Genomic DNA, 11,249 nt, shown 5'->3' on the forward strand with positions numbered 1-11,249 from the left:
ATAACTGCTATTCTCTTCATATTACTCTAGAGGGCACAAAACGCAAACTTTTGGATATAATAATAAAACCACAGGTGCATGAAAATCTACAGTAATAAAGAATATTAAGAATACTATATATAGCTTGTTAAGAATAAATAGCAACGCGCTCAGTTCAATTTATATGCAATAATGTTGATAGGAAAATCCCCTTGACCTACAATTAATGAAGTAAATGGACGTCCAGGGCAATTTGATTCTTATTAGAAGTTGATTCCTGAAAGCGGAGTTCCAAATGAAGGGATAACATGAACGCTTGAACAACATTTTCATCTATAGGCCTACACTCTATCTACACTCTAAATGTAAAGAGAATGTTCGTCGCTACGGTCTTCACACATGTAACAAAACGTATTTGAAAGGTTCATTGTTTTTATACAATCCTTTATTCAGTAATATAAAATGTTTCACTTGCCTGTCATTGTGCAAGTACAAGATACAGTCAGCGTCCTTAACTAAATGAAAGCTCTAAATAGTTTGAAATGTTTCACTCACTTGGATTAATTTAAGGGTCCATGATAATTGGCGCTGTGGTAGGCTACCCTGCAAATTCGCATTTGTTTCCGGGATGCGACGCCTCCTCAGTTCATCATAGAAGTTTAGACAGTGGTAGGCTATGCAATGCCCGAATTTTAAGAAGAATTTATTTCATAAGACCCAAAAAGCGGTGTTTTTCATTTGTATAAAGCGTCTTTCTTATTCTTGCCATGTCAACTGGCATCGGTTCAGTTACCTAAAAAACGTAATTTACATCTCAAACGTGCAAGATTAAACGTGCCAGATAGGCCACTTTATCTGGTCATTTGTACAAGATAAGACATTCACTGTTTTCAAGTTGTAATGTATTTTTTCAGTAATTTATCCAATCATATTCCTTCGAGTACCATGTTAGAAGTTGTGAGCCCCAATTGTTATAATTAGTTTATAAACAAAAGTATAGGAATGAGTCCCGGTTTTTCCCACTGTATAGGCCTACGGTTAATCATTATAACGTGTGTTGTAAATGAGGTGCAATGTATATATGTATATTCACTGATTATGCCTGTTTGTATTCCAGTTCATTAGGATACATTACCTGTTCCTGCTTTTCACTTAATTGACATTTGCCAAGCTGTATTTACTAAATTAAGGACCTTTCAGCATGCAGACTCCTTGTCCAAATGTAGGACATTCACTTGCCTTCAGGATACACGTCCTGTGACTAATTCTGAATGCACCGGACGCGGTGGACAGGTGCGCTCGCACGCGCCTAGGTTTCGGTGCCTTTATTTTGACAGGGAGTGCGGATGCTCATGCCGCACTTGGATCCCACTCCCCCCCCCCCCCCCCCCCCTCCCCCTGTGTATAATGGCATGTCAGTGCCTGTGGGATAGAGTCACTATCGCGCATTACTTTTCATCTGGATGTTGGTCTGACCCGTGTGAAGTCTCGCTTAAATGAAGAGGGTCCGCAACTACTCAGACAAGCCAGCAAAATCCAGTTGCTCTCTTTCTCTTTGAACCAGACTGCGTCTCCAGAGCTCTTGGAAGTCCTGAATAAAATAATACACAAGTATAGCGATATATTTTAGACTAAGTTACTCTGTAGCCAAAGTAAAGAAGCTTGAGTCTTAATTTTGTATACAGCTCGAAAGATTTTTTGTCATCGCTGTTGACTTTCATTACGCATCCTAAGTATGCAGTTTGTGCCAATACGTGTGTCTCTACTGATTTTCGCTCTATTCATGGTGGAGTGCCGGGGTTCTCAAGGAAAGTTTGGTAGACTGGATCGGTGGGCTAAAAGCGGATTCCACTACTTCAAGCTGAACCTGTGCCGGAGGGTTTCCTCCTTGTCGGAGAGCGACTGTAAGAGGCTGTCCCAACTTCACCAGAGTGGGGTGGCGGTCTATGTCTCCCAGCCCAACAATGAGAAAGTGCTGGCGATTCTCCCGGACTCATATTCAAGCGGACCGCACGCTTCTAAACAGGCTGGTTACGAGATAGCCTCGGTTCTGGAGGATGGCAAGAGACCACAGGACTCTCAGCTTGGGTCCACTGCGCATGACGCCGTCTTGGTGCTGGATCCCAGTCCCGGGGAAAGTTTCGGACATCCCGTAGTCCTTTTCTATATCGATTTCAACGTGACCAAGAAAAAATGTGGACACAGAGATGGAATTTTTATAGGTAAGTGTTTCTATAATGATCAATGTCAAAATATGTTTATGCATTCGGACAATAATTATGACTTATGAATGTAGTTATTATTATTGTAAAGGTGATCTATCTATCAACACACACACAAAGATAGAGACGAAAGAAAGTTGTGCGACAAAAGTAGAGTACATCAATCTCACATCTAAAACTGAAGACCTGTTAATAAGTTGAAGAATTTATTTTTGAATACTTTATCCCAGGTGGTCATTGCGTTATCCTGCCATATTATTTGTGTTTGTAAGTTTACACTACAAACATGTGCAATGTAATAAGTGATCTGGAATTTTTGCATATTAAACTACTATATACCTTTACAGCCAATTTATTTTCTGACGTTGACGTTCAGGTCGGCATTTAATTGTTCAGGTGAGAGGGATTTTTAGAGAGTCCGAGGAATCGTAGAGGCATGAGATGTTCATGGGTCCCTGCATCGCCACCTGTTTCCAATCTATAATTTTTTCCCTTTCCATCCCTGAAGCATCACACGTGGGGCCACCGAACCCTCTGCCCCAAAAAAGAATATGTATCTTACCGCATTAAACATTTACAGGAAATGATGCACTGTTGCCTCAATAAAGATAATACAGTGGTTTTCTGTTTGCTAGAGGGCAATTCGTCCCAAACCAAGGTGGATTATGAGTTATAAAATGACTATTGAACAGACTCATGCCTATCTGTTTGGTTCAATAGGAAAATCAACCGTGTTATTGTGACGATAATTATTATTCCGTATGACAGATTCAGAGGAACAGGAGTCAGGACTCAGTCATTCACTAGAACTCTTCCTTTTGGAATTCTTTTTTTCCCCAATTCTCAAATTTGCTTAATACTATAAGGAGAACTAGATCCTATCAGTGACATCATTCACAGCAGTGAATTTAACATTTAAAAGGAATATGCTGAAGATGCCTGAGTGGGATTTTGTATGATTTCAGAGCTAGCTAAGGTAGATAAAGCTACATGTAATTATCCTCTTTTCTGACATATCCTAAAAACAACACCTGTGGGTGGAATTCAGTTAAGCCACAGGAGATTGTGTACCCTAATGCTATTACAACAGAACATCACACCTTGCGGTGCACTACACGAAAACATTACTTTTCTAATTTAATTTCTTTATGTAATCATACAAAGATGAAATACATATCCATAATATCCATTTGATGGAACAGTTTGTTGAAGAGGAAAACTAAAAAAAAAACAACTGAAAAACAGGAAAGGGGATAGACAACCTGTAAGATCAATACAATGCAATCCAGAACCCCATTTTCTCTTCCCTGCTCTGGGTGCTATGCAATCCAGAACACCATCTTCTCTTCCCTGCTCTGAGTGCTATGCAATCCAGAACCCCATTTTCTCTTCCCTGCTCTGGGTGCTCTGTCTGCCATTGCGCTGGGGTTCAGGGGAAGGGAAGTGCTGGGGAAAGCAGTGTGGGAGCACAGCCTCTGTAGTGTGTGAGCGTTGCACTGAGAGCTCTCAGGAGCTGTCATTTCCCTGGCTCCCCTGCAGGGAGATTGGACAGGCAGACGTGTTGCCGAGGCAGGAGTCATGCATTTGCAATAGGATCGGTCAATTATTCATCCCGAGGTTCGTCTGTCCTCGGAAGCGGGTTCAGCACCCATCCCAAACAGCCCCTCCGCCCCGCTGCAGCGGGATGTCCCGCTGGGTGCACCGACACACCCTGCCCCCGAACTGCCCCCTCTCCATCCATCCCACCTCTCATCTGACCCCGCTCCCTCTGCCTCACTCACCCGCATCAATGCACACTCCCACACAACCAAAACCTGTCCCTCTGTCTCTGGAAGCGTGGGACGCTCCCAAACCGCCTAGTTAAAGAGAAGGGATACCTAGTTTCTGTGGTCTCTGTCTTTCAACAAAAGGAAACTCCTTCATTGCACTCCCATATTTGGTTTCTGGCATTGACATCCCCTCTGCTATTAGTTAATACAAGCACCACCTTTTTCAGTTGGCTTAATTGTATATGTCCCACATCTATCTATTTCTGTGTAGATTATCACACGTTCCAGCACATGCTACTGTACCTTTGCCTTTTAAAATTGTGATATTAGAACAATGGCAAGCTATTACAATACACTGTGAATTTCTTGGATTTGTGTATAAACCACATTAACAGTATTAGTAACATAATACAGACTAATCGTCCCTTTGCTCCTATGCCAAATCCCGTATTATAACAATAATAAAGGATTACTGTAAGTCATTTAAACCTTTCAAGCCTCTCAATGCACTGTACCATGAAGGCGAGTGGCTGACCTTAAGCACTACTAATGTGTAGCGCCACCTGAGTGATGCATGTCAGCCATTTTTGCACTAGAACACTCACCATACATCATCTCAGGTGGAGAGGGAAGGAATTATTTACCCAATTAAACTGGGGTATGATCCAACAGCCAGATACTGGGGAAGCCCCTGTAATTTGTGACAAAAGCTACAGGATCACAGGGACAGGACCTTGGTTTTAACATTTCATCCATAAGATGGCATGTGTAACAAATCGGTGCTCCCATCACTACACCGGGGCATTGGTGAATCCAGAGGGAAGACTGGCCCCTACTGTCCTACCAGTACAATTTCCAGTAGCAACCTGGTTTTCCCAGGAGATTTCCCATGCAGATACTACCCAACCCCATCCCTGCTGAGCTTAAGCCATCAGGCTAGAGAGAGTTACAGGGTGGTATGGCTGCTGTATAAATTGGAGAAAATAATTCATTTTTATAAATTGTTGTACCAGCCAGCAATGTGGTGCAATGCCAAAGAGCAGGGCCAGTAAGCGAAAGGTTGCTGGTTCACTTCCCCCCTGGGGCACTGCTGTTGTATCCTTGGGCAAGGTACTTAACCAACAATTGCCTCAGTTAATATCCAGCTGTATAAATGGTTAAAATTGTAACCCATGTAAGTCGCTCTGGATAAGAGCATCTGATAAATGTGAGCAGTGTAATGCAATGCAATGTACTGAAATACACAATGAAGAATAAGTGAAACTGTGTTTGAAGACAAAAGTTACTGATTAGGAATCATCTAGAGTTTGTTCTAAATCAAAGTGAAAAGAAGAAAAGATACATGAACCAAACAGGAGGCCACAAACATGAAAAACATGAAGAAAAAAAATAAAAGCAAGAGAGGGAAAAATAATCATTACACAGTCAAGCCAGTCCTATTAGGCCACCACCTGGATGTGTTCTCAAAGCTCAAGTGTACTCAACCTCGACAAACTCGTCTGAAGATGTGGAAGGAGCCTGATTTTCATGTCCCTTGCTGGTTAACCGTTCCTTACACATGAACCAGAGCCCACTGTGTGCAGCATATGAAGACATCTGTGTTTTTGACATGCCCTGAAGTCAGTGAAACCTGGGTTCATTGAAACCAGTTTCTTCAATACATTCCAATCTACCAAGTTCAATCAAACCACTGCCTTGGTTTAATAAGGGAAAGGAATGGCAGTTAAATCTGTGATTACTCACACAGACACACATGCATACAAATACACACATGCAGTCTCTCTTTGCCTTATTCGGAAACACATCCTCAGATGAAAACAGACATGCCCATACTTACATAGACACACAAGTGTATTCTTGCATGAATACTGTACAGTACAGTGAATCACACCTTTTTGTTCACCAAGATTTGTTGTTAAAGCAGTAGGTTTGATTAGTTAAACAGGATTATTTCCTCTGTTGTATGCTTGTGTTGTGATGCTGTGTACCTATGTTGTGTGGTTAGAGCAGTGTAATGTTGTGCTGCTGTGTCCTGTAACTGTGGCGATCCCGTACGACTCTGTGGTGCCCCAGGAGAGGAGTGCCTCACCCTTGCGCTGAAGAGCCGCTGTCAGAACCAGCTGAAGCGCCGCCAGAGTCGCAGCGAGCGCCCGGGAGAGAAGGGGCGCGCCCGCAGGGGAACAGGGGCGCATGCCGGGAGAGCGGAGCGCAACGCCGGCCCCTGCGAGATACACTTCCTCCCCCTGGTGGTGGGTGTGAGGGACAGCAACCGGACACAGCGTCTGCACTGTGTGGGTGAGTTCTCTGCCGGTGGTGTGTGAGCCTGCCTGCCTCTCTGTGTGTGTGTGTGTACCCACACGCTGATGTTCCCGCAGATCACCCCGGCTTTGCCCCGTGCCCGCGGCCTCTGCCCGTCTCCAAACCCAGCCTCCCCACGTCCAGCTGTGAGCTCAACAAAAACACGCGTCGCTGCCACCAGCAGCCCTTGGCCTCCCACCTGTCCTGCCGACTGTACCAGACCTGCGACCATGCTGTGCTGCTCTCAGGTAGGCCTGGTCAACAGGTGCACAGGTGCACTGCGGACAGGTAAAGTGACACAGCTCATCCAAGCCACGTGGGGGTGCTTCTCCCTGATGCGTGGTTTTTCTGTGTTTGTCCAAGGTGGCTGGCAAGAGCAGATAACCTACCAATACCATGTGCAGAACCTGCGGGTGTTCTACAGGATGCTAAGGAATAACGGGTTCCACAAGGACCACATCAAAACCTTCTTTGCAGGCAACGGCCAGGTACAAGGTGAGAAGACGATACAAAACAATACCCCTCCTGTATCCTACCTGTCGCTGTGAGGACTACACAGAGAAGATAGAAGAGAAGACAGCCAATAGATCACCCGATATGACATGGTGGTGGGGATGAAATGAGGAGGTGGCCTTTGAGAATGCTGACTGCTTTTACTTTTACTGTGGAAGGAAAGAGGTCATTAAGAGAAGCAGCTAGGACCGTTCATAAAAAAACATACTGCAAGTTTTTCTGCTTTACCCTCTTCTCTGTATTCTGTGTACTCCTCCTTTCCCTTTTCCTCTTCCTCTCCATACATCTAAATCCTTTCTTTTCTGACTGCATTGCTGTGAGCTCTCCCTTCACATTGTGGGAAATCCCACTTTGTGAAACGCCAGCTTAACTCAATGCAGGACAAATATAAGCAAACCACATCTTTTTTGATTAAACAACTGCATACTTGAAATATGAGCATACTGAGAAGCGGCCAGGAAGTCCACCAAAACTCACAGCGAAAGACGCTGCCTCTACGTGTCTCTTTGTCTTTGTTTAATCAATCTCCCGGGTCTCTGCAGAGGAGGAGGCAGAGGGCGTGCACCCTGCCACAGAGAAGGAAGTGATCAGAAACCACATCTCCTACATCTGCCGCAAGGACCACTGCGCCGACTCCCTGGTGCTGTACCTCAACAGCCCCACGCGGAACGACGGGACCATGCTGCTCTGGGACAGCAACTACAACGGAATCGTGAGTGTGCCCCCTCAAACGGACGCGACCGTCCACACAAAAGCGCCACCAGACCCCCCCCCCCCCCCCCCCGCATGACTCACAATACATCAAAGCAGGAGTACTCCCACAGCGGAACTTGTTCACCTTACGGTTGAAACCAGCGAGTAGGTGGACGTAAGTGATCGTGTCCAACAGTGAGGTAGCAAAAAGCACGGGTAGGAGATCAATGGGCTGAGCACCAGGATGGAGGAATGACGGTCTTTTCCTGTTAATAAACACGATGTCTCCGTATAAATCATCACCACCACTTCAAAGTTGTTACCAACAAATCAAAGAAGATACAAGGAAGCGATTGACCACATAAGAGGAGTTAACGCCTCCTTCTTGTCTGTTCAATCTATTTATTGGATAATTACACCCCAATGTGAACCCAGGATCACCCCGTAATCGCTCAGATAATCAGAGGCAGCGAACATCTTTGCATTGTTTTGAAAAAAAAAAGAGGGGGGTGGAGCTAGATGACAAGGTGAAAAACTTCTTAAGCTACACTGAGCCTGGAGTTTCTTTAAAGAGCAAACAATCCACCACACAGACATGCACACATCCTACTCTCACCCACTGACAACCTTCACCGAGATCCTCAAAATCCCTCTTTCATCTACTGCTAATGCCTTAACTTTTAATTATATTGCCTTCTTGTCTTTCAACTGCGCTCACCTCCCCCCTTTCACTTCAGTTCGGCAAAATCCCACCTTCCTCTCCAGAGGTGCTCGGTAATCCTTGCCATATGTTCTTTGCAGTCCAGATGGAGTCACTGAACTCGGCGGTAAACCCTTCCCCTGTAACAATGAGCACACACCCTCCAGGGACACAGGGAAGAACCTGATCCCTTAGCAGGGAGGGACAATAGGGCGTAGAGAGACAAGAACCATGCAAGATAAGGAGCATCAGACAGTACAGCACTGAAACTGTGTGTGTGTGTGTGCGCGCGCTTAGACTCCATAAAGGCAACCTGATGTACTCCTCTAGCACTATTTCAATATAAATCAGACAGGCATGGTTCAGAACTGGTACCCAGACCACTTTGTGCTGGAGGTTGCTGTAAAGCTACAATTGAGCTGTATGCAGGAGGAACTATAAGAAAGAGAAGAATGCTACGCCTCCATTTGTGAGGTGGCCAGCCCTCTATGATTTCTTTCTCCCCTTAGGCGGACTCCAAGGAGCGCTACTCGGTGGGAGAGCTGCTGGCAGACTTGGCGGGGTGTCAGGCGAGCCGGGTCTTGCTGTTCGTGGAACAGAGCTACAGCAACGTCCTGGGCAAGAGACTGAAGGGGTCACTTAAACACCTCAACGTGGTCCTGATCAACGGCGTCCCCTGGATGGGGGTGACCGAGATGTGGGGATCTCTGCACCCTGCGCAGTGTCTCATAGACCACCTCAGTAAGGTGAGGAGAGGGGAGAGGTACTGGAGAATGGGGCATGGTTGTGAAAAACACACACAACACACCATGTGGCTCAATGACATACATGTAAAACTGCGCATGCAAAAAAATGTGATTAAATGTATCATGTGCCCATCATGTCTCTCTCCCCTCCCCTCCTTTTCACACATCTCTTCCTCTTCCTCCCAGTCTTCCACAGTGCCCCACCCTGGTGGCCCTGCTGCGGAGCTCCTGAACGTCACACTTGCTGGGGCGCCCTGCAATGCCACGCCCCCTCTGACCGAGGCCGAGATGCGCAGGGAATACATGGGCTGCCAGAACCTGCCCACGGCTCTCTGGTACCAGAGCCGGCGCCGGCCCGAGGAGGGGAGGAGCTGAGCGGCTGTGTTCACCTGCAGCAATACAACACAGACAGACAAACACCCACCCACACAGACAGACACACATACACACAGACAGACACACACCCACACACACAGACAGACACACATACACACATACACACAGACTGACAGACAGACAGACACACAGACAGACAGACAGATGAACACATTCTCAGAGACAGACAAGACAGACACATGCACACACACACACACAGACACACGCACACACACACACACACACACACACACAGACAGACAGACAGACAGACAGACACACACAGACAGACAGACACACACACGTACACAGAGACAGACACAGACAAACATGCACACACACCCTCAAACACAGACAGACAGACACACGCACACACACACACACACACACACACACAGACAGACACACACAGTGGCACTAAGGCACACAGCCTATACTCCTTCAGCAATCCCACTTTATAACATGTCTCCATCACTCCAGCATGCGGCTGCACATCATGAGTTTGGCAATAACCGGACTGGGAGCAAGGGGAGCTTTAAAAGGACACCCTTCCTGTTTACCATTGTCATTCAAAGTACAAATACCAAATACCAAATGCACAAACCAAGGATGATCACTGTCCAACCCCACTATCCAGCAGCTCAGAGCAAGGAAACACACAGGATTCTCTGCACCGTATTTCCCTCTTTCTCTGTGTGCACTTATTGACATGCTTTAACGACACCACTGGATATTGATGCAACGACACAGACGTAAAAGTGTACTTTGGAGCAGAGGGTGTCTCTGATATCCGCTCTCTAAACCGCATTAGGCACACCCCCTCTAGCACCGGTGACACTGAGTTAATGGGTGTCTCGTGGGGTTTGTCAGGTACAAGTGCGGCGGTACCTGTGGGGGGGGTTCAGCTGGGGGGCAATGCCGTCTCACTTCGAAAGAGTGCTCTTCCCGGATCACTGAGCAAGGCGCGGAAAGCGGTGACAACACCTCTCCACTCCCCGCGTACCTTCTAACATCCCAGGACAAACCTCCCCTTCCCATAATGCCCCATCACCTGATGACATCACCATGATTTAATCATGATTATGGAGTGTGCTCCAGGCTGGTGCCGGACAAAATAAATAAATAAATAAATAAATAAAAAAGCTTTCTGTTGCAGTGCCAGACTGCTGAAGGCCAGCATTCAGACTCACAGGCCAGACCCTTACCCCTTCCTCACACTAGTGAAGGAGAGAGAAAAAAAAAATATATATATATATACATATATAGTAACAATGAACAGCAACAACGGATATGACTGACCATGAAGCCTGTGCTGCGGGAATGGAGAGCAACAGAGATCTCTGTGGTGTAGCGGTATTTCACAGACACATGAGTCAGTCAGTCATGCCCTGTAATTCTGCCGCCAAACTCTTGCCATACACCCCGACTGTTAGAGCTCCACCCGCTGAGCTCAATATAACATCCAAGGTGTTCTGGAAACTCAAATGGAGTAAGCACTGCAACTGTGTTGAAAATGAGTTAACGGGTTATAAAATGTATCATGTTCTACTCTGTATATATATATATCTGTTGTTGTGTATCATATTTTTATTTGAATGCTAATTGATTGCTTACTGTATATGGGATTTCAAAATAATAATCATTACTCTATACATTTTAAACCAGGAATTGTGTAGACGGCTGTACATACTTGTAATAAATTAACTTTTGTACATATATGTGTGCATTCTTCCCATGCATATGTATAAAGTGCCTAAAATGCATAGATAACAGGGGATTAATGTCTGAAAGGAGTTACATGTCTTGTTAAACATATTCCCAAGTTCCAAATCAAGCACACCTCATCCTTGCATAAGTAGAATTAAAAACTAAATTTTGGCAAAGTGCTGCTAATATATCCAAACCTTCCTAATTGTCACAAAAACAAAAAGTTTTTCCTCAACCAAATTTTCAA

This window comes from Megalops cyprinoides, chromosome 14 (genome assembly GCF_013368585.1).
Source record: "Megalops cyprinoides isolate fMegCyp1 chromosome 14, fMegCyp1.pri, whole genome shotgun sequence".
Classification (NCBI taxonomy): domain Eukaryota; kingdom Metazoa; phylum Chordata; class Actinopteri; order Elopiformes; family Megalopidae; genus Megalops; species Megalops cyprinoides.